The following is a 23,964-nucleotide window of genomic DNA, read 5'->3' as shown; positions in this document are numbered from 1 at the left end:
GAATAACGGAAGGTTTCAGCTTGATTTAGTACAATGTAGTAGAAATATCTCCAGAAAAGTAAGAATAGAGCATTTTCAAATGAAACTTTTTGTATTTGCAGCATGTAGAGTATAATTACTCAACAAAGCTAGTTGAATTATATTGTATTAATAAAATAACGTGTTATTCCAAACTGTAAATACCACAGCTGGTAACATATTCCAGCATTTCAAAGCATCATTATCATAGAAGAAAATGTGATATCAGGATGGAAAATGAATGATCAGAGTGGGAGAGGATACTAAGTGTTGGCTGCTTTTATATTTAGGAGCCCCTCAGCTGGTGAAGTAATGCATTGCATATCTGCATCAGCGGATAAGACTGCCTTAAACTTGAGGCTTGAGTTTTCAATACTGAATTATTGTCTTCAAATGGGGAAATATTTGACTTGAAATAAAAAATGAGGCTTAGCATGACAGGCTGTAGTTTACTTGCTTTGTTATTTGAAAATTCTCTGTAGTGATAAGTCTGAGACCTACAGTACTTTATCTGAGTTACTGTTCTCCGGTACATTCAGAGCAACCTCAGTAAAACTAAATGGAGGGGAACTACCTAAAGAATAATACCTTGAGCTTTTTAAAGAACACTTCAGAGGAATTAAAAGAACATAAGATGGTTTTCACATCATGTGGAGGTTTATAAAGCTCGAATCAGAATTCAGCTCTCACAATAGAGTTAAAGAAGAGTAACTTTGCGAAAGCTTTGGACTGAAACCCAGAAACTATGTAAAAATATGATAGAACTGAGACATAGCAAAGGAAATGAATGAACAAATAAATAAATAAATAAATAAACAAACAAATAAATAAGCAGCTTTTCCTAAAGTACTATTCAGAAGGACTATTGCAATTATGCTAGTACTGCATTTACAAGCCTGTCTGATCAGTGCAGCCAATCTGGCTCTGAATACACCTGCAGCCAGTACACAGTCCTGCTTACCTCCATTTATTTAGCAAGAACATGGTAAAAATGTGTGTACATCTAGTCTCTCAGCGTATATTCAACACAGTTTCTGAAAGGGCAGGATGTTTACTAAGCAGTCATTTCAGCTAAAGAAAAGAGGCCCATAAGTGAGTTTCATGAACAGTATCAGAAAATTAAAATCTGTATTTCCCAAGAAGCTCAGAATGCAACTCTGTAGCTCTCATCTGTCTCATAGGCAGCAAAAGACCAGCTTCGGCAGCAAGTCTTGCTTCATTATCACAGCCATACTGGTCTGCACAGAAGAGTCCAAGGCTAAAAGACATCTCTGTAGCCGTCTTCAGCGCTTGAAGGAGTTCCTTCTCTGACTGTTTGCACTCTTCCTAGAAATTAATCATTTCAACAACTAAGCAACAAGAAGCTGTAACAAGAACTGTAAAGATGAAATGGGATCTTACTGAAAAGAAAGGAGTATGTAACACTTCTTGTACTTGATTCTGGGTCTAGTAGGCATTAAATAAATATTCTTAAATCACTCTTTTCTCCTTACATCATGTAGTAATTTTCTGCAAACATGTGTATACACATACATGACCTAAATGATGTTCTTCTTTGTCTAAATGTAGAAGTGAATCACTGCTAATAAAATGTACCTCAGATTAAATTATCCAAACTGTTACCATATATATGTGTATATCATGTATATAGATATCTATTTTAAAACAAACTGCAGTGAATAAGTTTTGCTTGATACAGACCTATGGTTTGGCAAATACTGATGTCATGCTGTTCTCAAGCAAGCCGGTGTGAGAAGTATTTCCAAGGACAAAATAGATTCCTTGCAGTCCAAAGGACTACAGAGTTTAAGGTAGAAGATGCGTGCAATTCGTCCTCATTTTGGTTACCTACCTCCATCTAGTGACCAGAGATGGTATACCTATTAACTCTACGATAATCCATGATTCAATTGTTTCTGTGGACAAAACTCAGAACTGTGTTCTTAGGACTTTTCAAACGATGAAGGATAACAAGGAACACACACAAACAGAACAAACTCTCTCCAGCTTTTGCCGAGAAATAATAATGCATTTGGACATAAAGATAACACAAATGTGCAGAGGTGTGCCCCTAACCTGCACCACTTCTGCTGACTGCATCTGTTGTGCTCAGCTAAAGCAGGGTAATCTAACCAGCTTCCTGCAGCATATTTAATAGAACCACACAAGCTGTTAAGTGGCGTTACAGTATGGTTCTTTTCAAAAGGGTTTTAGCCCTTTTAGTGCCGTGGATGCTTCTTAAGAAAATGTTATAAAGTTGCCTTCTAGTCAGCAGGAGTCATGTAACTATGTTGCCTAAGCTGTGGCCTATTGTATCTCCAATACACGGATAGATTACATAGTTTTTTGCCAGGTTGGACCATCATATTGGCAGTACTATTTCCACGTTGTCTGAAGGGACACGTGCAAAAAGGACAAATAATGAAATCACAAGCTTTGCTTGACAGTTTCTGATTCGCTTTTTTCCAGCTTCTAGACAATATGCAATTAAACATATATCTTCTTGAAATGAAGTTGTATTAATAGAAATAATATCATTGAGTGAATCATACTTCAAAATAAAGAGGAATAGCAGTAGAGTGAACAGTGGCAAAGCAGCAGCAAAGAACCCCAAACTGCTGGTGTGATCAGATGCCTTTCAGTCAAAATCAGTGTTGCTCCTTCAAAAAAGTACAGACAGAATTCAGTCCTCTGCAAACAGCAAGCAAGGAGATAGTGAAGCCTGAGAAAAGATGGGATAGGAGGAGTTGGATTAGATTAATAAAGTGCATTTCAAAGAAGAAGAAATACATCCTTTTGAGACAGGAATTGTACTCTAAAAAGAGACAATCATTGCAGTACCTGAAATACCACAAGCAACTTCCAGTTTCTGGCAGATGTCACCAGGGGTCAACAATCAGCCTTGATGAAAATACCTCTTTCTGGCTGGGGACGTGGATGTTGAAAATATCCAGGGCAGTGTCTACAATACAACTTATTTAAGATAAGTCATAAGCACAAATACTGCTCAAGATAAAAATCCATCCAGAAGTGGTGTTTTACAGTTATCCCCCTTAAGTTTATTTTACAACAAATAACACAAGAAGACTTTTGAACCACAGGAGGGTATGCTCAGAACCCTTAGTAACTTTAGAGTAGTAATATTTTAAATCCACAGTTTAATTCTCTGTAAATATTACAGGGCTGCTCCTCAAGTAACGCCTCCTACGTCATTATGTTGGCCCATGATGTCACAGGCAAATAGTGGTGGTGTGGTAGTAGAGGTTGAATTTTCCTACCAATATTCTGCTACATGTTGTTGCTGTGTGACAGATGGCAGCAGAAGGGCAGTCTGACAAAATGGTGCCTGACACAGAAGGGTATTTGAAGTAAAGGTGTGTCACCAAATCCCTCTATGTGGAAAAAATGGACTTCATCGATGCTTGCTGAACATTTATGGATACCAAACAGCGGATGTGACCACAGAGAGGCAGTGTGTAGCCCATTTCAGTAGCAGTGACAGTGATTGTAGGTCATGTGCGCTGGTGCAGGTTTTGATGAGCATGGCATGCAAATTCTTGTCCATTGCTGGCAAAAATGTATAGCTAATGCTGGTAATTGTGTTGAAGAACAGCATTCTGTAGCTGAGAATTTGCTCTATCAAACAGTTACTGTGCTCATATAATATATATATAATATATATATAATAATATAATATAGATATAAAAATATAATATAAATACATTTTATATATTTATATATATAAATGAATAATATATATATAAAATATATATTTATATATATAAATGAATAAAATATATATAAAATAAAAAATAAAACTATACATATACACAGATATATATATGTTTTTTTATTACATTTGTGGAGGAACACATAATGTTTATATGACTGTTAAAAGAAATAAACACTGAAATTGAAGAAATGAGCGCCCCACACGAAGCTCTGCCAGAGCGCTGTGGCTGGTGGGACCACCTGTGAGCCTTCTCTGCCCTGAGATGGGCAGTACCTGCGAGGAGCCCGTGCCCCTCAGATGACCCTGGCCGTGACCTCCAGGTGACCCCGCCCCGGTCGCCTTCAGAGAGAAAGGGCGCGAACGATGAAGCGGGAAGCAAAAACGGCGGGAAGCAAAAACGGCGGGAAAAGCGAGCGGCGTTCCGGGCTCCAATTGGCTGGCGGGCGGAGGGGACACCTATATAAGACACTCGGGCGCAACAGGTGTGTGCCTCAGCGTGTGAGAAGAATCTGCGTGCTCTGAGAGGAAGGCGACAAGCAGCATCCACGGACCCAGCTGCGGCGGAGCTGGTAGGCGGCAGAGATGGGCGGGGACGGAGGCGGGTCGGAAGCTGGGCGGGCTCCGAGCGGGCAGCGATTGTGGGGGAGCTCTGGAATCTGGCACCGAGCGTTCTCTGAACGGAGCTAGTCGGAGGGGCAGCGGCCGGATCAGGGGCGAGAGCAGAACGAGACAGGGGCCGGGCCGGAGCCGGGGGGCCGGGCCGGAGCCGGGGGCCCGGGCCGGAGCCGGGGGGCCGGGCCGGAGCCGGGGGGCCGGGCCGGAGCCGGGGGGCCGGGCCGGAGCCGGGGGGCCGGGCCGGAGCCGGGGGGCCGAACTGCCTCCTGGTAGAAGATGCTACAGGAAAGCGGCAAGCAGCAATAATAAAGTAAAAATATCTCCCCACTGTTGAAATGTCTTCTAGGAGATGTATCTTCACTTCTCAGTGAACGGGTGGTGGGAATTGGGAGAGCACAAATAGAGGGAGGCACTGACATGAAAGAGAGGAAGCACTTAAGTAGTGTACTATAGTTTAAGAAGGTTAATGTGATGAAGAAGCTCTATAGTAAGAAAAGAGAGAATGCCCATAGAAAATGTATGCCTGCAATCTGAAATTGTTTGCTTCTTTAAGAAAATAACTGCCAGTACATGATAGGAGATGGCAAGAAAAAAAAAAGAAAAATGAATTTAAGAGTGAGTGTCAAATGAGCAATAAGAGGAAAGGAATAATGACAAGGGGTATAAAAAGAAACTGGAAAAAAAGCACCTCCATAATACCATGGGCACAGTCAAGCTTCAGGAGAGCCAAGTTCAACGGAATTAATATACTAGTACATGTAGTTGTAATGACAGCTGAAGTCTTTGTAAATAAAGCAGCATTTAGGGACAAGCTGAATGACGCCTCCCTGTCCCGTCAGAGGGTGCAGGTTGAGGTGCTGCTTGTAGCTGGGGCGACCTCCCCGCTCGGTGGGTCGAGGTTGTTCCGTGGATTCCCAAAGAGGTGGTGTTGTGCTGCAGCCGGGCGGGCCAGCCTGTAGCTCAGGCGTTGGTGGGAGCCGCGTGCTCCGTGGGGCTTCTTGGCGATGGTGAGGTGTTGGGCACCGTCCTGTAGACAGGGCTGTGTGTGCCCCCTGTGTTTGGTGAGCTGTGTCCTGAGAGAAGGACCCCCTGTAGTCAGGTGGGAATGTGGCCCCGGCCTTTCAGAGGCACGGGGCTGAGAGATGCGAGGTTAGGCTTGCACCCTCCCTGCAATTGGGGCTGGGATCCCGATCGTGGCCTTTGGCCGTGCCACCCCGCTGCCTGGCTGCTGAGTGTCGTTCCTGCTGCTGGGGGGGAAAACCGAGCTCTGTGGCTCCGTGGGTGTCGTCGCCCCGCCTGTAATCAGGGTCTGGGTGCGGGAGCCTTTGTGCTCTGCTGGCAGCCTGTGTGGGGCGACCGCCCCGTTAGTGGGGTTAGGGGTCAAGGTGCCCCGGTGTGGGAGAGAAGGAGCCTCCCTCTGCCTGTGGAGCAAGGCTGCCCTGTAAGTGAGGGACTGGCTGTGCCTTGGCGTCCCAGGCCCTTTGCAATGGCGGCAGCGTCAGGGGACCCCTGTAAGCAGGGAAGTTGACCCTTTGGTCGCTGCTTTTGGTGTGCCCAGCTCCATTTGCCCAGTCTGCCCGCCTCTGTGACCCTCCGCAGCACCGGCTGGAGCTCTGCAGCGCATCGGCGTGGGTGAGAAAAGCTGTTGTTTGTTTTTATTTGCTGGGAATGAATTGGGAAGGGGGGATGTAAAGGCTTCTGTGGCTGGGTTGTCGTGTGCCGAGCTCCGTCTGTTGGGTTTCCTGTTTTCCTTGGGTGGTGGGGTTGTTGGTCCTCAGGTCTAATGGAGCCCTTCATTTTTCAGGAGCTGCTGCAGCAAAGGAAGAAGCAGCAAAGGAAGAAGCAGCGAGTGGAACCGGGAGGCAACAGCGAGCAAGAGGAGGAAGCAGAAGCCTGTGGACGGGGGCGAAAGAGAGAGGCTCTCTGGGCAAAAGCACCTCCCTGTCAGCAGGGTCACAGTCACATTTTGGTAGAGCGCTGCCGGCACCTTGGGTGACCAGGCCGGCTTTGTGCTGGGCGACCTCCCTGTAAGCAGGGCTCGGGTCTTTGCTGTAGTTGGCCTTTTGCCTTGTTGCTCCTTTGGCTGCCTGGGGAGCGTGGCCCCCCGTACAGAGGGCAAGAGCCACCTCCCCGCACCCGAGTGGGAAATGGAGCTCGCTGGACCCCAAGGCCACCCTGTAGGCAGGGTAGGTGCCGTTTCCCTGCCCCTGTTCCTCTGGCCCCTCGGCGTTGCTGCCCGCTGGTGGCCTGTCAAGGTGATGGCCCTGTACACATGATAGTTGTGTGGCCGAGGCCGCTCTGTAGCCAGGGCTTGGGCCTGTCCCTGCGTGGCCGCCTGTTCAGCTGGCGGTGTGACGGCCCTGTACTCGGGGTGCGTGTCACAAGCTGTGGAGCTCTCTGTCCCCGAAGCAGCCTGCCCCCCCTGTAATCAGGTTTGGGGAGGCTGCTTTAGCCAGCCAGTTGGTGGGAATGACCCCTCCCTGTCCCGTCAGAGGGTGCAGGTTGAGGTGCTGCTTGTAGCTGGGGCGACCTCCCCGCTCGGTGGGTCGAGGTTGTTCCGTGGATTCCCAAAGAGGTGGTGGTGTGTGCTGCAGCCGGGCGGGCCAGCCTGTAGCTCAGGCGTTGGTGGGAGCCGCGTGCTCCGTGGGGCTTCTTGGCGATGGTGAGGTGTTGGGCACCGTCCTGTAGACAGGGCTGTGTGTGCCCCCTGTGTTTGGTGAGCTGTGTCCTGAGAGAAGACCCCCTGTAGTCAGGTGGGAATGTGGCCCCGGCCTTTCAGAGGCACGGGGCTGAGAGATGCGAGGTTAGGCTTGCACCCTCCCTGCAATTGGGGCTGGGATCCCGATCGTGGCCTTTGGCCGTGCCACCCCGCTGCCTGGCTGCTGAGTGTCGTTCCTGCTGCTGGGGGGGAAAACCGAGCTCTGTGGCTCCGTGGGTGTCGTCGCCCCGCCTGTAATCAGGGTCTGGGTGCGGGAGCCTTTGTGCTCTGCTGGCAGCCTGTGTGGGGCGACCGCCCCGTTAGTGGGGTTAGGGGTCAAGGTGCCCCGGTGTGGGAGAGAAGGAGCCTCCCTCTGCCTGTGGAGCAAGGCTGCCCTGTAAGTGAGGGACTGGCTGTGCCTTGGCGTCCCAGGCCCTTTGCAATGGCGGCAGCGTCAGGGGACCCCTGTAAGCAGGGAAGTTGACCCTTTGGTCGCTGCTTTTGGTGTGCCCAGCTCCATTTGCCCAGTCTGCCCGCCTCTGTGACCCTCCGCAGCACCGGCTGGAGCTCTGCAGCGCATCGGCGTGGGTGAGAAAAGCTGTTGTTTGTTTTTATTTGCTGGGAATGAATTGGGAAGGGGGGGATGTAAAGGCTTCTGTGGCTGGGTTGTCGTGTGCCGAGCTCCGTCTGTTGGGTTTCCTGTTTTCCTTGGGTGGTGGGGTTGTTGGTCCTCAGGTCTAATGGAGCCCTTCATTTTTCAGGAGCTGCTGCAGCAAAGGAAGAAGCAGCAAAGGAAGAAGCAGCGAGTGGAACCGGGAGGCAACAGCGAGCAAGAGGAGGAAGCAGAAGCCTGTGGACGGGGGCGAAAGAGAGAGGCTCTCTGGGCAAAAGCACCTCCCTGTCAGCAGGGTCACAGTCACATTTTGGTAGAGCGCTGCCGGCACCTTGGGTGACCAGGCCGGCTTTGTGCTGGGCGACCTCCCTGTAAGCAGGGCTCGGGTCTTTGCTGTAGTTGGCCTTTTGCCTTGTTGCTCCTTTGGCTGCCTGGGGAGCGTGGCCCCCCGTACAGAGGGCAAGAGCCACCTCCCCGCACCCGAGTGGGAAATGGAGCTCGCTGGACCCCAAGGCCACCCTGTAGGCAGGGTAGGTGCCGTTTCCCTGCCCCTGTTCCTCTGGCCCCTCGGCGTTGCTGCCCGCTGGTGGCCTGTCAAGGTGATGGCCCTGTACACATGATAGTTGTGTGGCCGAGGCCGCTCTGTAGCCAGGGCTTGGGCCTGTCCCTGCGTGGCCGCCTGTTCTGCTGGCGGTGTGACGGCCCTGTACTCGGGGTGCGTGTCACAAGCTGTGGAGCTCTCTGTCCCCGAAGCAGCCTGCCCCCCCTGTAATCAGGTTTGGGGAGGCTGCTTTAGCCAGCCAGTTGGTGGGAATGACCCCTCCCTGTCCCGTCAGAGGGTGCAGGTTGAGGTGCTGCTTGTAGCTGGGGCGACCTCCCCGCTCGGTGGGTCGAGGTTGTTCCGTGGGTTCCCAAAGAGGTGGTGTTGTGCTGCAGCCGGGCGGGCCAGCCTGTAGCTCAGGCGTTGGTGGGAGCCGCGTGCTCCGTGGGGCTTCTTGGCGATGGTGAGGTGTTGGGCACCGTCCTGTAGACAGGGCTGTGTGTGCCCCCTGTGTTTGGTGAGCTGTGTCCTGAGAGAAGACCCCCTGTAGTCAGGTGGGAATGTGGCCCCGGCCTTTCAGAGGCCGGGGCTGAGAGATGCGAGGTTAGGCTTGCACCCTCCCTGCAATTGGGGCTGGGATCCCGATCGTGGCCTTTGGCCGTGCCACCCCGCTGCCTGGCTGCTGAGTGTCGTTCCTGCTGCTGGGGGGGAAAACCGAGCTCTGTGGCTCCGTGGGTGTCGTCGCCCCGCCTGTAATCAGGGTCTGGGTGCGGGAGCCTTTGTGCTCTGCTGGCAGCCTGTGTGGGGCGACCCCCGTTAGTGGGGTTAGGGGTCAAGGTGCCCCGGTGTGGGAGAGAAGGAGCCTCCCTCTGCCTGTGGAGCAAGGCTGCCCTGTAAGTGAGGGACTGGCTGTGCCTTGGCGTCCCAGGCCCTTTGCAATGGCGGCAGCGTCAGGGGACCCCTGTAAGCAGGGAAGTTGACCCTTTGGTCGCTGCTTTTGGTGTGCCCAGCTCCATTTGCCCAGTCTGCCCGCCTCTGTGACCCTCCGCAGCACCGGCTGGAGCTCTGCAGCGCATCGGCGTGGGTGAGAAAAGCTGTTGTTTGTTTTTATTTGCTGGGAATGAATTGGGAAGGGGGGGATGTAAAGGCTTCTGTGGCTGGGTTGTCGTGTGCCGAGCTCCGTCTGTTGGGTTTCCTGTTTTCCTTGGGTGGTGGGGTTGTTGGTCCTCAGGTCTAATGGAGCCCTTCATTTTTCAGGAGCTGCTGCAGCAAAGGAAGAAGCAGCGAGTGGAACCGGGAGGCAACAGCGAGCAAGAGGAGGAAGCAGAAGCCTGTGGACGGGGGCGAAAGAGAGAGGCTCTCTGGGCAAAAGCACCTCCCTGTCAGCAGGGTCACAGTCACATTTTGGTAGAGCGCTGCCGGCACCTTGGGTGACCAGGCCGGCTTTGTGCTGGGCGACCTCCCTGTAAGCAGGGCTCGGGTCTTTGCTGTAGTTGGCCTTTTGCCTTGTTGCTCCTTTGGCTGCCTGGGGAGCGTGGCCCCCCGTACAGAGGGCAAGAGCCACCTCCCCGCACCCGAGTGGGAAATGGAGCTCGCTGGACCCCAAGGCCACCCTGTAGGCAGGGTAGGTGCCGTTTCCCTGCCCCTGTTCCTTCGGCCCCTCAGTGTTGCTGCCTGCTGGTGGCATGTAAATGCAATGGCCCAGTACACAGTAATTGTGTGGCCGAGGCCGCTCTGTAGCCAGGGCTTGGGCCTGTCCCTGCGTGGCCGCCTGTTCTGCTGGCGGTGTGACGGCCCTGTACTCGGGGTGCGTGTCACAAGCTGTGGAGCTCTCTGTCCCCGAAGCAGCCTGCCCCCCCTGTAATCAGGTTTGGGGAGGCTGCTTTAGCCAGCCAGTTGGTGGGAATGACCCCTCCCTGTCCCGTCAGAGGGTGCAGGTTGAGGTGCTGCTTGTAGCTGGGGCGACCTCCCCGCTCGGTGGGTCGAGGTTGTTCCGTGGATTCCCAAAGAGGTGGTGTTGTGCTGCAGCCGGGCGGGCCAGCCTGTAGCTCAGGCGTTGGTGGGAGCCGCGTGCTCCGTGGGGCTTCTTGGCGATGGTGAGGTGTTGGGCACCGTCCTGTAGACAGGGCTGTGTGTGCCCCCTGTGTTTGGTGAGCTGTGTCCTGAGAGAAGGCCCCCTGTAGTCAGGTGGGAATGTGGCCCCGGCCTTTCAGAGGCACGGGGCTGAGAGATGCGAGGTTAGGCTTGCACCCTCCCTGCAATTGGGGCTGGGATCCCGATCGTGGCCTTTGGCCGTGCCACCCCGCTGCCTGGCTGCTGAGTGTCGTTCCTGCTGCTGGGGGGGAAAACCGAGCTCTGTGGCTCCGTGGGTGTCGTCGCCCCGCCTGTAATCAGGGTCTGGGTGCGGGAGCCTTTGTGCTCTGCTGGCAGCCTGTGTGGGGCGACTGCCCCGTTAGTGGGGTTAGGGGTCAAGGTGCCCCGGTGTGGGAGAGAAGGAGCCTCCCTCTGCCTGTGGAGCAAGGCTGCCCTGTAAGTGAGGGACTGGCTGTGCCTTGGCGTCCCAGGCCCTTTGCAATGGCGGCAGCGTCAGGGGACCCCTGTAAGCAGGGAAGTTGACCCTTTGGTCGCTGCTTTTGGTGTGCCCAGCTCCATTTGCCCAGTCTGCCCGCCTCTGTGACCCTCCGCAGCACCGGCTGGAGCTCTGCAGCGCATCGGCGTGGGTGAGAAAAGCTGTTGTTTGTTTTTATTTGCTGGGAATGAATTGGGAAGGGGGGGATGTAAAGGCTTCTGTGGCTGGGTTGTCGTGTGCCGAGCTCCGTCTGTTGGGTTTCCTGTTTTCCTTGGGTGGTGGGGTTGTTGGTCCTCAGGTCTAATGGAGCCCTTCATTTTTCAGGAGCTGCTGCAGCAAAGGAAGAAGCAGCAAAGGAAGAAGCAGCGAGTGGAACCGGGAGGCAACAGCGAGCAAGAGGAGGAAGCAGAAGCCTGTGGACGGGGGCGAAAGAGAGAGGCTCTCTGGGCAAAAGCACCTCCCTGTCAGCAGGGTCACAGTCACATTTTGGTAGAGCGCTGCCGGCACCTTGGGTGACCAGGCCGGCTTTGTGCTGGGCGACCTCCCTGTAAGCAGGGCTCGGGTCTTTGCTGTAGTTGGCCTTTTGCCTTGTTGCTCCTTTGGCTGCCTGGGGAGCGTGGCCCCCCGTACAGAGGGCAAGAGCCACCTCCCCGCACCCGAGTGGGAAATGGAGCTCGCTGGACCCCAAGGCCACCCTGTAGGCAGGGTAGGTGCCGTTTCCCTGCCCCTGTTCCTCTGGCCCCTCAGTGTTGCTGCCTGCTGGTGGCATGTAAATGCAATGGCCCAGTACACAGTAATTGTGTGGCCGAGGCCGCTCTGTAGCCAGGGCTTGGGCCTGTCCCTGCGTGGCCGCCTGTTCTGCTGGCGGTGTGACGGCCCTGTACTCGGGGTGCGTGTCACAAGCTGTGGAGCTCTCTGTCCCCGAAGCAGCCTGCCCCCCCTGTAATCAGGTTTGGGGAGGCTGCTTTAGCCAGCCAGTTGGTGGGAATGACCCCTCCCTGTCCCGTCAGAGGGTGCAGGTTGAGGTGCTGCTTGTAGCTGGGGCGACCTCCCCGCTCGGTGGGTCGAGGTTGTTCCGTGGATTCCCAAAGAGGTGGTGTTGTGCTGCAGCCGGGCGGGCCAGCCTGTAGCTCAGGCGTTGGTGGGAGCCGCGTGCTCCGTGGGGCTTCTTGGCGATGGTGAGGTGTTGGGCACCGTCCTGTAGACAGGGCTGTGTGTGCCCCCTGTGTTTGGTGAGCTGTGTCCTGAGAGAAGACCCCCTGTAGTCAGGTGGGAATGTGGCCCCGGCCTTTCAGAGGCCCGGGGCTGAGAGATGCGAGGTTAGGCTTGCACCCTCCCTGCAATTGGGGCTGGGATCCCGATCGTGGCCTTTGGCCGTGCCACCCCGCTGCCTGGCTGCTGAGTGTCGTTCCTGCTGCTGGGGGGGAAAACCGAGCTCTGTGGCTCCGTGGGTGTCGTTGCCCCGCCTGTAATCAGGGTCTGGGTGCGGGAGCCTTTGTGCTCTGCTGGCAGCCTGTGTGGGGCGACCGCCCCGTTAGTGGGGTTAGGGGTCAAGGTGCCCCGGTGTGGGAGAGAAGGAGCCTCCCTCTGCCTGTGGAGCAAGGCTGCCCTGTAAGTGAGGGACTGGCTGTGCCTTGGCGTCCCAGGCCCTTTGCAATGGCGGCAGCGTCAGGGGACCCCTGTAAGCAGGGAAGTTGACCCTTTGGTCGCTGCTTTTGGTGTGCCCAGCTCCATTTGCCCAGTCTGCCCGCCTCTGTGACCCTCCGCAGCACCGGCTGGAGCTCTGCAGCGCATCGGCGTGGGTGAGAAAAGCTGTTGTTTGTTTTTATTTGCTGGGAATGAATTGGGAAGGGGGGGATGTAAAGGCTTCTGTGGCTGGGTTGTCGTGTGCCGAGCTCCGTCTGTTGGGTTTCCTGTTTTCCTTGGGTGGTGGGGTTGTTGGTCCTCAGGTCTAATGGAGCCCTTCATTTTTCAGGAGCTGCTGCAGCAAAGGAAGAAGCAGCAAAGGAAGAAGCAGCGAGTGGAACCGGGAGGCAACAGCGAGCAAGAGGAGGAAGCAGAAGCCTGTGGACGGGGGCGAAAGAGAGAGGCTCTCTGGGCAAAAGCACCTCCCTGTCAGCAGGGTCACAGTCACATTTTGGTAGAGCGCTGCCGGCACCTTGGGTGACCAGGCCGGCTTTGTGCTGGGCGACCTCCCTGTAAGCAGGGCTCGGGTCTTTGCTGTAGTTGGCCTTTTGCCTTGTTGCTCCTTTGGCTGCCTGGGGAGCGTGGCCCCCCGTACAGAGGGCAAGAGCCACCTCCCCGCACCCGAGTGGGAAATGGAGCTCGCTGGACCCCAAGGCCACCCTGTAGGCAGGGTAGGTGCCGTTTCCCTGCCCCTGTTCCTCTGGCCCCTCGGCGTTGCTGCCCGCTGGTGGCCTGTCAAGGTGATGGCCCTGTACACATGATAGTTGTGTGGCCGAGGCCGCTCTGTAGCCAGGGCTTGGGCCTGTCCCTGCGTGGCCGCCTGTTCTGCTGGCGGTGTGACGGCCCTGTACTCGGGGTGCGTGTCACAAGCTGTGGAGCTCTCTGTCCCCGAAGCAGCCTGCCCCCCCTGTAATCAGGTTTGGGGAGGCTGCTTTAGCCAGCCAGTTGGTGGGAATGACCCCTCCCTGTCCCGTCAGAGGGTGCAGGTTGAGGTGCTGCTTGTAGCTGGGGCGACCTCCCCGCTCGGTGGGTCGAGGTTGTTCCGTGGATTCCCAAAGAGGTGGTGTGTGCTGCAGCCGGGCGGGCCAGCCTGTAGCTCAGGCGTTGGTGGGAGCCGCGTGCTCCGTGGGGCTTCTTGGCGATGGTGAGGTGTTGGGCACCGTCCTGTAGACAGGGCTGTGTGTGCCCCCTGTGTTTGGTGAGCTGTGTCCTGAGAGAAGACCCCCTGTAGTCAGGTGGGAATGTGGCCCCGGCCTTTCAGAGGCCGGGGCTGCGAGATGCGAGGTTAGGCTTGCACCCTCCCTGCAATTGGGGCTGGGATCCCGATCGTGGCCTTTGGCCGTGCCACCCCGCTGCCTGGCTGCTGAGTGTCGTTCCTGCTGCTGGGGGGGAAAACCGAGCTCTGTGGCTCCGTGGGTGTCGTCGCCCCGCCTGTAATCAGGGTCTGGGTGCGGGAGCCTTTGTGCTCTGCTGGCAGCCTGTGTGGGGCGACCGCCCCGTTAGTGGGTTAGGGGTCAAGGTGCCCCGGTGTGGGAGAGAAGGAGCCTCCCTCTGCCTGTGGAGCAAGGCTGCCCTGTAAGTGAGGGACTGGCTGTGCCTTGGCGTCCCAGGCCCTTTGCAATGGCGGCAGCGTCAGGGGACCCCTGTAAGCAGGGAAGTTGACCCTTTGGTCGCTGCTTTTGGTGTGCCCAGCTCCATTTGCCCAGTCTGCCCGCCTCTGTGACCCTCCGCAGCACCGGCTGGAGCTCTGCAGCGCATCGGCGTGGGTGAGAAAAGCTGTTGTTTGTTTTTATTTGCTGGGAATGAATTGGGAAGGGGGGGATGTAAAGGCTTCTGTGGCTGGGTTGTCGTGTGCCGAGCTCCGTCTGTTGGGTTTCCTGTTTTCCTTGGGTGGTGGGGTTGTTGGTCCTCAGGTCTAATGGAGCCCTTCATTTTTCAGGAGCTGCTGCAGCAAAGGAAGAAGCAGCGAGTGGAACCGGGAGGCAACAGCGAGCAAGAGGAGGAAGCAGAAGCCTGTGGACGGGGGCGAAAGAGAGAGGCTCTCTGGGCAAAAGCACCTCCCTGTCAGCAGGGTCACAGTCACATTTTGGTAGAGCGCTGCCGGCACCTTGGGTGACCAGGCCGGCTTTGTGCTGGGCGACCTCCCTGTAAGCAGGGCTCGGGTCTTTGCTGTAGTTGGCCTTTTGCCTTGTTGCTCCTTTGGCTGCCTGGGGAGCGTGGCCCCCCGTACAGAGGGCAAGAGCCACCTCCCCGCACCCGAGTGGGAAATGGAGCTCGCTGGACCCCAAGGCCACCCTGTAGGCAGGGTAGGTGCCGTTTCCCTGCCCCTGTTCCTTCGGCCCCTCAGTGTTGCTGCCTGCTGGTGGCATGTAAATGCAATGGCCCAGTACACAGTAATTGTGTGGCCGAGGCCGCTCTGTAGCCAGGGCTTGGGCCTGTCCCTGCGTGGCCGCCTGTTCAGCTGGCGGTGTGACGGCCCTGTACTCGGGGTGCGTGTCACAAGCTGTGGAGCTCTCTGTCCCCGAAGCAGCCTGCCCCCCCTGTAATCAGGTTTGGGGAGGCTGCTTTAGCCAGCCAGTTGGTGGGAATGACCCCTCCCTGTCCCGTCAGAGGGTGCAGGTTGAGGTGCTGCTTGTAGCTGGGGCGACCTCCCCGCTCGGTGGGTCGAGGTTGTTCCGTGGATTCCCAAAGAGGTGGTGTTGTGCTGCAGCCGGGCGGGCCAGCCTGTAGCTCAGGCGTTGGTGGGAGCCGCGTGCTCCGTGGGGCTTCTTGGCGATGGTGAGGTGTTGGGCACCGTCCTGTAGACAGGGCTGTGTGTGCCCCCTGTGTTTGGTGAGCTGTGTCCTGAGAGAAGACCCCCTGTAGTCAGGTGGGAATGTGGCCCCGGCCTTTCAGAGGCACGGGGCTGAGAGATGCGAGGTTAGGCTTGCACCCTCCCTGCAATTGGGGCTGGGATCCCGATCGTGGCCTTTGGCCGTGCCACCCCGCTGCCTGGCTGCTGAGTGTCGTTCCTGCTGCTGGGGGGGAAACCGAGCTCTGTGGCTCCGTGGGTGTCGTTGCCCCGCCTGTAATCAGGGTCTGGGTGCGGGAGCCTTTGTGCTCTGCTGGCAGCCTGTGTGGGGCGACCGCCCCGTTAGTGGGGTTAGGGGTCAAGGTGCCCCGGTGTGGGAGAGAAGGAGCCTCCCTCTGCCTGTGGAGCAAGGCTGCCCTGTAAGTGAGGGACTGGCTGTGCCTTGGCGTCCCAGGCCCTTTGCAATGGCGGCAGCGTCAGGGGACCCCTGTAAGCAGGGAAGTTGACCCTTTGGTCGCTGCTTTTGGTGTGCCCAGCTCCATTTGCCCAGTCTGCCCGCCTCTGTGACCCTCCGCAGCACCGGCTGGAGCTCTGCAGCGCATCGGCGTGGGTGAGAAAAGCTGTTGTTTGTTTTTATTTGCTGGGAATGAATTGGGAAGGGGGGGATGTAAAGGCTTCTGTGGCTGGGTTGTCGTGTGCCGAGCTCCGTCTGTTGGGTTTCCTGTTTTCCTTGGGTGGTGGGGTTGTTGGTCCTCAGGTCTAATGGAGCCCTTCATTTTTCAGGAGCTGCTGCAGCAAAGGAAGAAGCAGCAAAGGAAGAAGCAGCGAGTGGAACCGGGAGGCAACAGCGAGCAAGAGGAGGAAGCAGAAGCCTGTGGACGGGGGCGAAAGAGAGAGGCTCTCTGGGCAAAAGCACCTCCCTGTCAGCAGGGTCACAGTCACATTTTGGTAGAGCGCTGCCGGCACCTTGGGTGACCAGGCCGGCTTTGTGCTGGGCGACCTCCCTGTAAGCAGGGCTCGGGTCTTTGCTGTAGTTGGCCTTTTGCCTTGTTGCTCCTTTGGCTGCCTGGGGAGCGTGGCCCCCCGTACAGAGGGCAAGAGCCACCTCCCCGCACCCGAGTGGGAAATGGAGCTCGCTGGACCCCAAGGCCACCCTGTAGGCAGGGTAGGTGCCGTTTCCCTGCCCCTGTTCCTCTGGCCCCTCGGCGTTGCTGCCCGCTGGTGGCCTGTCAAGGTGATGGCCCTGTACTCGAGGTGTGTGTCCCAGCCTTTTTCCTTACATGAGAAGCCCTTTGGCACGTTGAGGTCTGTGGCCTCCGTGCAGCCTGGGGACAGGTCACAGGCTCTTTGCTGTTGCTCGTGGGTTCGGGTTTATTCCCAGGGTTTAGCTGCGCTGCGTTGTCCTTCCCTTCTGGAAAGTGCCATCTGTGTGTGTGTGTTCCCCTTCCTTTCCTTGTTTGTGTTTGTGGTGTGACTGTGTGATTGAGCTTTCCCTTTAGGCCTCCACAAAAATGGCTGCAGCTTAGCTTGGACTTCCCAGGCGGGAATGGAGGACTTGATGCGTGGCACAAGTGGGGTGTTCCCTCTTAGTCCTGCGAGCGCAGTGAGTGTCCTGTCACGCCCCTTTTTTCTTAGGACAGATCAGAGCCACATGATAGTTGTGTGGCCGAGGCCGCTCTGTAGCCAGGGCTTGGGCCTGTCCCTGCGTGGCCGCCTGTTCAGCTGGCGGTGTGACGGCCCTGTACTCGGGGTGCGTGTCACAAGCTGTGGAGCTCTCTGTCCCCGAAGCAGCCTGCCCCCCCTGTAATCAGGTTTGGGGAGGCTGCTTTAGCCAGCCAGTTGGTGGGAATGACCCCTCCCTGTCCCGTCAGAGGGTGCAGGTTGAGGTGCTGCTTGTAGCTGGGGCGACCTCCCCGCTCGGTGGGTCGAGGTTGTTCCGTGGATTCCCAAAGAGGTGGTGTTGAGCTGCAGCCGGGCGGGCCAGCCTGTAGCTCAGGCGTTGGTGGGAGCCGCGTGCTCCGTGGGGCTTCTTGGCGATGGTGAGGTGTTGGGCACCGTCCTGTAGACAGGGCTGTGTGTGCCCCCTGTGTTTGGTGAGCTGTGTCCTGAGAGAAGACCCCCTGTAGTCAGGTGGGAATGTGGCCCCGGCCTTTCAGAGGCACGGGGCTGAGAGATGCGAGGTTAGGCTTGCACCCTCCCTGCAATTGGGGCTGGGATCCCGATCGTGGCCTTTGGCCGTGCCACCCCGCTGCCTGGCTGCTGAGTGTCGTTCCTGCTGCTGGGGGGGAAAACCGAGCTCTGTGGCTCCGTGGGTGTCGTCGCCCCGCCTGTAATCAGGGTCTGGGTGCGGGAGCCTTTGTGCTCTGCTGGCAGCCTGTGTGGGGCGACCGCCCCGTTAGTGGGGTTAGGGGTCAAGGTGCCCCGGTGTGGGAGAGAAGGAGCCTCCCTCTGCCTGTGGAGCAAGGCTGCCCTGTAAGTGAGGGACTGGCTGTGCCTTGGCGTCCCAGGCCCTTTGCAATGGCGGCAGCGTCAGGGGACCCCTGTAAGCAGGGAAGTTGACCCTTTGGTCGCTGCTTTTGGTGTGCCCAGCTCCATTTGCCCAGTCTGCCCGCCTCTGTGACCCTCCGCAGCACCGGCTGGAGTTCCGCAGCGCATCGGCGTGGGTGAGAAAAGCTGTTGTTTGTTTTTATTTGCTGGGAATGAATTGGGAAGGGGGGATGTAAAGGCTTCTGTGGCTGGGTTGTCGTGTGCCGAGCTCCATCTGTTGGGTTTCCTGTTTTCCTTGGGTGGTGGGGTTGTTGGTCCTCAGGTCTAATGGAGCCCTTCATTTTTCAGGAGCTGCTGCAGCAAAGGAAGAAGCAGCAAGTGGAACCGGGAGGCAACAGCGAGCAAGAAGAACAATCTGCTTGTTTTCTGTCTATGTATGTATCTTTGGTGTCTTTTCATTTCTTTTTCATCGTATGTCTAATGTGGATTTTTTCCTCGCTTTATGATTTTTCAAAATAAAATTTGTTGCTTTTTGTTCAAACGGTATCTTGTTCTAACCGTTGCATATACTGAGTTTTTCTGTGATGTGGAATGTTTTGTTTTGCTGCTTAGGAGAACACCCAGTAACTTTTCCCCCATTTCTTTTTTTTACTTTCACCATGGGGATATGCCCTGCTCCCAGGTTTTTGGGCCATTCCCTCTATGCCGGACTGTAGGGAAAACTGTTTCGTCTTGGCTCTAAATAGCTTTCCTCAGCATTTACTAGAAGCGCTCGTGTTATTGACATTGATTTTTTTCTTGAAGTCAAAACATTGTATCTTCTCCACCATGCTTAAGGAAATCAGTTGTGTCCTAGCTATATCCAAGACAACCATGATTGACTCCTGCACTCCACGTTAAGTTACACAGTCTCAGTTACACAATTGTGTCTATTTATGTTTAAAAAAAAAAAAAAAAATTAAAAAAAAAATACTGTGAGAATGAAGAACAGTGGTTTAAAGAACAGTGGTTTAATTATCTTGATTGAGTGATAGCCACTTTATGTGCAGTTTGTTTATATATTGTGGATATCCCCGTTATTTTATTATGTGGCAGTTACCCACAGCTATAACCTAAAGGCAAGCAGAGCAGAAGTAAGTTGTAGTCAGTCTGAAGAAACCCTACCCTGCTATGTTTACTGTGCTCATAACACACTGATGCATATTTTCTCTCAGAGTCTTGGGGTCAGTGTATCAGCTAATCAGTGTACTTATTAGACTCTATTGTGTACTATAGGGTACATAAGATAATGTAGACTGCAGTGTTGAAGTTAACTCTTTTTGTTACAAGGGAATTTCTGTTCAATCACTAATTCAAAAATGAGAAACAACCATCCAACAGAAAAGCCAAACACAAAAACCATGAAGCTGATTATGTTGTGTCGAGATAGTGTGAAGATACCTTCTACTGCTCCTGTGTGTTTTGCAATGCTGTTCATTCATGTGGACTGTCAGTAGGCACCCAAAGGGTGCTACATGAAATAGTGCTGCTAATTTCAACTGTTGTCACTGTCGAAATAGTCCTTAACAACTGCACTTTTCCCCACAAATACCCCACAGCTTGCTTTCCCTAGAGAACAGCTTGGGAAAGGTATACTTTGTCCCTTCAGAAATGGAAGATGGTTGGCTTAGCACTTTCTCCCTTCAAGTATAGGCCAGACTGTCTCATTTTCATTAGCGGGTTGGGTCTTTGCCATGGCAAAGAAAAGGCTGGTGGCACAGTGACCTTCCAATTAAGCAGTGGTTGCCACCAGCCCATACAGCTGAAATGGAACTGAAGAGCGGGACTGTTTCTGGATGTGAAAGGGTTGCTCCAGAGATCTGAAGACCATCTACTCACCACATTTTTCTAAACTTCGAGGTATACAAATGTGCCCTTAAGTTCTTGCCAAGTACAGCACTGATCAGTTCTCACACAGTTTTGGATTGTATTCCTGGAAATAAACAGACCAAAACAACGGCAAAGTTTTGTCATACATATACTCTGTAGGTTAGAGTCCTGAACAAGCAGAAATATAGGAGTGACACAGCTCACGAACATGTGGATCTGCACATGGCTTTTTATCTCCTGTGGAATTGTGGCTGTCCTTGCCCTGGGTTAGAAAGAAAGGTCAATTGCCAAGTTTGTAGAACTGCAAAATGACTGCCAGAGACCCTGGGGAGATTCTGCACATGAAGGACAAGCAGGGCTGTGCAAGCAGGACAACAAAACAGAAAACCCTTCCATCTTAAGGCAAATACTCCAGGAGAGACTTGTGGAGACTCACCCCTCCAGCAGGTTCTCACGGGAGGAAATTTTAAGATGTTCACTGAGGAATTATTGGCAGATTTTTTTTTTTTTCCTGTTGTTAATGTCAGTAGATCGTCTTGAGCACTCAAAACAACTATAATATTCACATTCAATTTCTCTCACCTGCTTCAGATAAGGGCATACTTTAGTTTGCCTTGCAATACACTTACATCTTTCACTTTTGGTGCTAATCTTCATTTCCTTTTTTTTATGATGTCCCTCAATTACCTGCTCAAGTATGACATCATTTTATTGACATTTCATGGGTAATCTAATGATAATGGTGTACTGTTTCACAAGTGCCAGAGACAGTACAGAATCTAAAAGAAAGTAGAAACAGTTCAAAGTAGACATTTGGTTCTCATTCCCACCAGTATGAGTTAATTGAGTCGTAACCATCATTCATTCAATATATCAACTCAAAGAGGAGAAGCATTTTTCATTTGTCATTTTCTTTTGTGAATCATTTTTCCTCCTTATTTCTGGTACACTTGAAGATGTTTCTAAAATGTAAATTGAAATACGCGTATTTATTTTTAACATAGAGATGCCTAGATATGTTAAAGGATTTAGCAGTAACATTAGATTTGCTGTCACTCTGGGCTTTAAAATGTAGTCCTTTCTAACAAGATCTTTAATCATAGAATTAGATAATTTTAATTTCTTTCTAAAGACTGACTGCTTTTTTGCCTCCTATAGATAATATTAGAATAGAATTAGCTTTCCAGGCATGAAAATTTGCAGATATTTAACTCCTATAATAGCAGGCTGTCATGCTAAAAAGGCTATGACAGTCTAAAGAGACCATTGTCTTCCCCAGTGAACCACAGAAACAGTTTAAACATGTTAGTAAGAATCTAACGTTATTAAGAAGGAATCTCAAACTCAGCATTAAAAGAAGTAGGGGAAAGAAAAAAGCTAGCAAAAAGACACTGGCCCTCTTTCTGTAAATAGGTTCACATAGCATGTATTTGCTTTTCCAAAAACTATACAGGCAATTAAATAGACTGGAGGAGAAAATAGGATGAGAATCTTCTCTGTCATCCATAAAGGACAAATACACCTAAGCTCACATGGATAACAGGAAGCAGAGCTCTAGCTTCATGTTCCTTCCCTTTTAAATATAATTGAATACGCTGCATTTCCACTGCGTCTGAGTAGAGTGCTGAAAAATCAGAGCAGTGTCTGCATATGCTCCTGGGTATAGTAATATTTCCTCTAAATGAAGTGCTGCATTTGAACTCTCCTTATTATGCGGGGATAGCAGACTGTCTCTATCAGACAAGAATGATTTTTTTCTTAAATTTGTTTCAAATTAAGATTCTTCTAATGCACCTGAGATCTAAAAGAAATTAGGAGAAAATACTGTCCACTTTTCTTCTAACATGTATCCATTTCTAGCACATAATCGCTATTCTTTACATGTCCTGCATCTTTACCGATGTGAAGATCTTTCCTGTGCAGTATCAATGGCCTTTGGAGTCACCCAAAGAAAATCACACGAAATCAGAGCAGCTAACTCAACTGACTTTCCTGGAAAATAACTGATTTTATTTACTATTCATAACCTTTTGCCTTGAATGATAGTTCATAGATTTCTGGATCACAGAGAGTCTACAAATTCCAAATGAAAAGCCACTGCATACATATGGGCCAATGTGCTCTCTTATGCAATTAATGTCACTGTTAAAGCAAATGCTGTCATTGAATTAACCCAGCAGCTGAAAGAATCAGTAAATTCACAGCATCCGGAATCTGACTTGCTAGGCTCCCTAACTAATTCACACTTGAACCAGTATAAGCAAGGATTGAAAAGATTAATATTTTTTCACTATAAGGAATTAATTAAATTTTTACTACACTGTCAAGATACCATTACCATGCTTTTCTTTAGATTTAAGGTTTGCATTTCTGCATTCAACAAATCAGACTAATGTAGGTAAGCCTGTTTTGAAAAGATTATATTTTTTCAAAGGAATTATTTGGATCTTTATCTCATTGTCAAAGCGCCATTCCCATGTTTATCTTCAAGACTTGTATTTCTAATAAGCAACTAAATAACTGTTCAAGATAAGCAGTTCAGCAGGCAGCAGGGAGCTTAGTTCTCTTAGGAGTGGGGCACTTTTGAATCCACCACATCCATCTGAATTAAAGTCTGCAGGAGCTTTATATCACAGTCACTTCAGACATTTGCCTTTTATTACCTTTTTAAGAGAGAAATCATAGTAAAGATTAACAAACGTTGGAAATTAGTTTAGGATTACTTAGTGTGGCTGAACTGGTTGACAGAATAATTCCAAGCAAAAATCTTCTCATCTCTAGTTAAATATGCTGGTAGGCCCAGGCTTGATGTCATTATGATGATATTTTTTTGTGTGGAGTACGGAAAGAAAGACTGGGACAAGGACTAACATTTGACCTACCCAGATGCTCCCAGATCTATATTCTTTGCTTGGATATTTTTTCTACCAAAATAAATGGGACTACTTTCAGAGTATGAGAAAAACTAATTTCTCTGGGGAAAAAATGGAGCTGGATATTACTTTGCCCATGCCATTGCTAGTAAGCCTATCTATTGCCTCAGGTTGCATCTTCCTGCAGACACTTGCACTCCATTGTAAGACTGCCATCTGTTCACTGCCCAAAAACTATTTCCCAGTGTGTCCTAGCTTTGTTCCATCTCCCGCTCTTTCAACTGAAGTTGAAATTCAGTTATTACAAATCTAAATGTTACCACACAGAAAAAAAATGAAAAGGTGTATTAAGGGGTATTCTGGGAAGCCTACCAACTTAAGAAAAAGCCATTTTCTCTTTCTTCCCTGCTGATGGGGATATACGTCACACATCATGGAATCAGGTCTCTCATTGCTATGCCAAGTGATAAGAGCAGTTTCAAAAACTACGTCTAGGCTGTGGATCCTAAAACTTTCCCATCTGTTGGACCTCGATGCCTTTGTCAGCTATCTCACAGCTAGATGCTTATGAACAAAGAACAGCACAATGGGAAATGAAAAGAAACACTAGAAAAGATGAGAGATGGGACAGAGAGAAAAAATAGTGGACAGACCTGAATAAGTGTGATATAAAACAGAAATGAATCCCAATTAATGGTGGGAAATTTTTACTTTTTTCCTTTCTGGACCTTTGAACTCCGCTCCTCAAGAACTCCCTCATCAATGGGGAAGGAGTGGGACAAGGGGAAGACAAAGTATTTGCCAAGTATTGGCTTTACATTTTCACCAAAATGCAAGTGTTGTATAGGTCAAAGGAGACTGGTACGATGTATGGGAAAAGGAATGTCATATGTAAAAGTACTCTCTCACTTCAGTGTAGCCCCGTTGACTTCAACCAAAGTGCTTCAATAAGGCAAAAGGATTTTCCAAGTCATTCAATAGTCACACAGCATGTGTTAGTATTTATGCTCATCTCCAAGAAGAAATTTTCTCTAGGTGGTGTAGCAGTGCAGCATGAAGTAAGCCTTCCTTGCTCTGCAGAGGTGCTCAGTTTTTACCTTACTTAAACCAGGACTTCTTGTACTCCTGTATGTGTGTGATCTAGCAGCCCTTATTGTCTGAGGTGTAAGTACTGTAAGCATAGAGGGGGTACTATTGATTGTAAATGAAAGGATAAGAATCATGCTCAGTTACTTAAAAAGTCCTAGCACTTCAGTCTACATATATATATACATACATATATATATGTTTTAAGTCACTTCTTTTTCCACTAATGATAAAATAACTCAAAATTTATTCTGAAGGGACTCCTCCCCTTCATTTTTATCCATTCAGGTACACATGCAATCTCCTTTTCTCTTTTCCTCTTTCCTATGAAAAGATTTTAAAAAGTGACAGAAGGTAAAAAAAACCGCACTGAATTATTTTTTTT

General features: G+C 51.7%; 5 long non-coding RNA genes across 8 annotated transcripts in view; 4 read left to right on the top strand and 1 right to left on the bottom strand.

The window, feature by feature from the left end:
- Positions 1-4,305: 4,305 nt before the first annotated feature.
- Positions 4,306-6,441, top strand: LOC146544485 (uncharacterized). Its single transcript, XR_014883099.1, has 3 exons — positions 4,306-4,320; positions 4,713-5,998; positions 6,171-6,441. It is a non-coding gene; the product is annotated as an uncharacterized LOC146544485 (long non-coding RNA).
- A 199-nt stretch (positions 6,442-6,640) lies between these two features.
- Positions 6,641-8,096, top strand: LOC146544484 (uncharacterized). The gene is made up of 2 exons (XR_014883098.1): positions 6,641-7,652; positions 7,826-8,096. It is a non-coding gene; the product is annotated as an uncharacterized LOC146544484 (long non-coding RNA).
- A 189-nt stretch (positions 8,097-8,285) lies between these two features.
- Positions 8,286-13,033, top strand: LOC109364344 (uncharacterized). Its single transcript, XR_014883096.1, has 4 exons — positions 8,286-9,302; positions 9,476-10,938; positions 11,112-12,589; positions 12,763-13,033. It is a non-coding gene; the product is annotated as an uncharacterized LOC109364344 (long non-coding RNA).
- A 191-nt stretch (positions 13,034-13,224) lies between these two features.
- Positions 13,225-18,292, top strand: LOC109364492 (uncharacterized). The gene is made up of 4 exons (XR_014883097.1): positions 13,225-14,239; positions 14,413-15,874; positions 16,048-17,927; positions 18,100-18,292. It is a non-coding gene; the product is annotated as an uncharacterized LOC109364492 (long non-coding RNA).
- Positions 17,309-23,964, bottom strand: part of LOC104910740 (uncharacterized) — a 45,496-nt gene continuing 38,840 nt past the window's right edge. For all 4 annotated transcript variants that reach the window (XR_014883103.1, XR_014883100.1, XR_014883101.1 and 1 more), the window contains 2 exons: positions 19,630-19,723; positions 17,309-18,102 (listed from right to left, as the gene is read on the bottom strand). This is a non-coding gene — a long non-coding RNA (uncharacterized LOC104910740). The remainder of the gene's footprint in view (positions 18,103-19,629; positions 19,724-23,964) is intronic.

Source organism: Meleagris gallopavo, chromosome 4, assembly GCF_905368555.1.
Source record: "Meleagris gallopavo chromosome 4, MGAL_WU_HG_1.1, whole genome shotgun sequence".
NCBI lineage: Eukaryota > Metazoa > Chordata > Aves > Galliformes > Phasianidae > Meleagris > Meleagris gallopavo.
The sequence above is the reverse complement of the archived record's forward strand: the minus strand, read 5'-3'. Positions and strand labels throughout refer to the sequence as shown.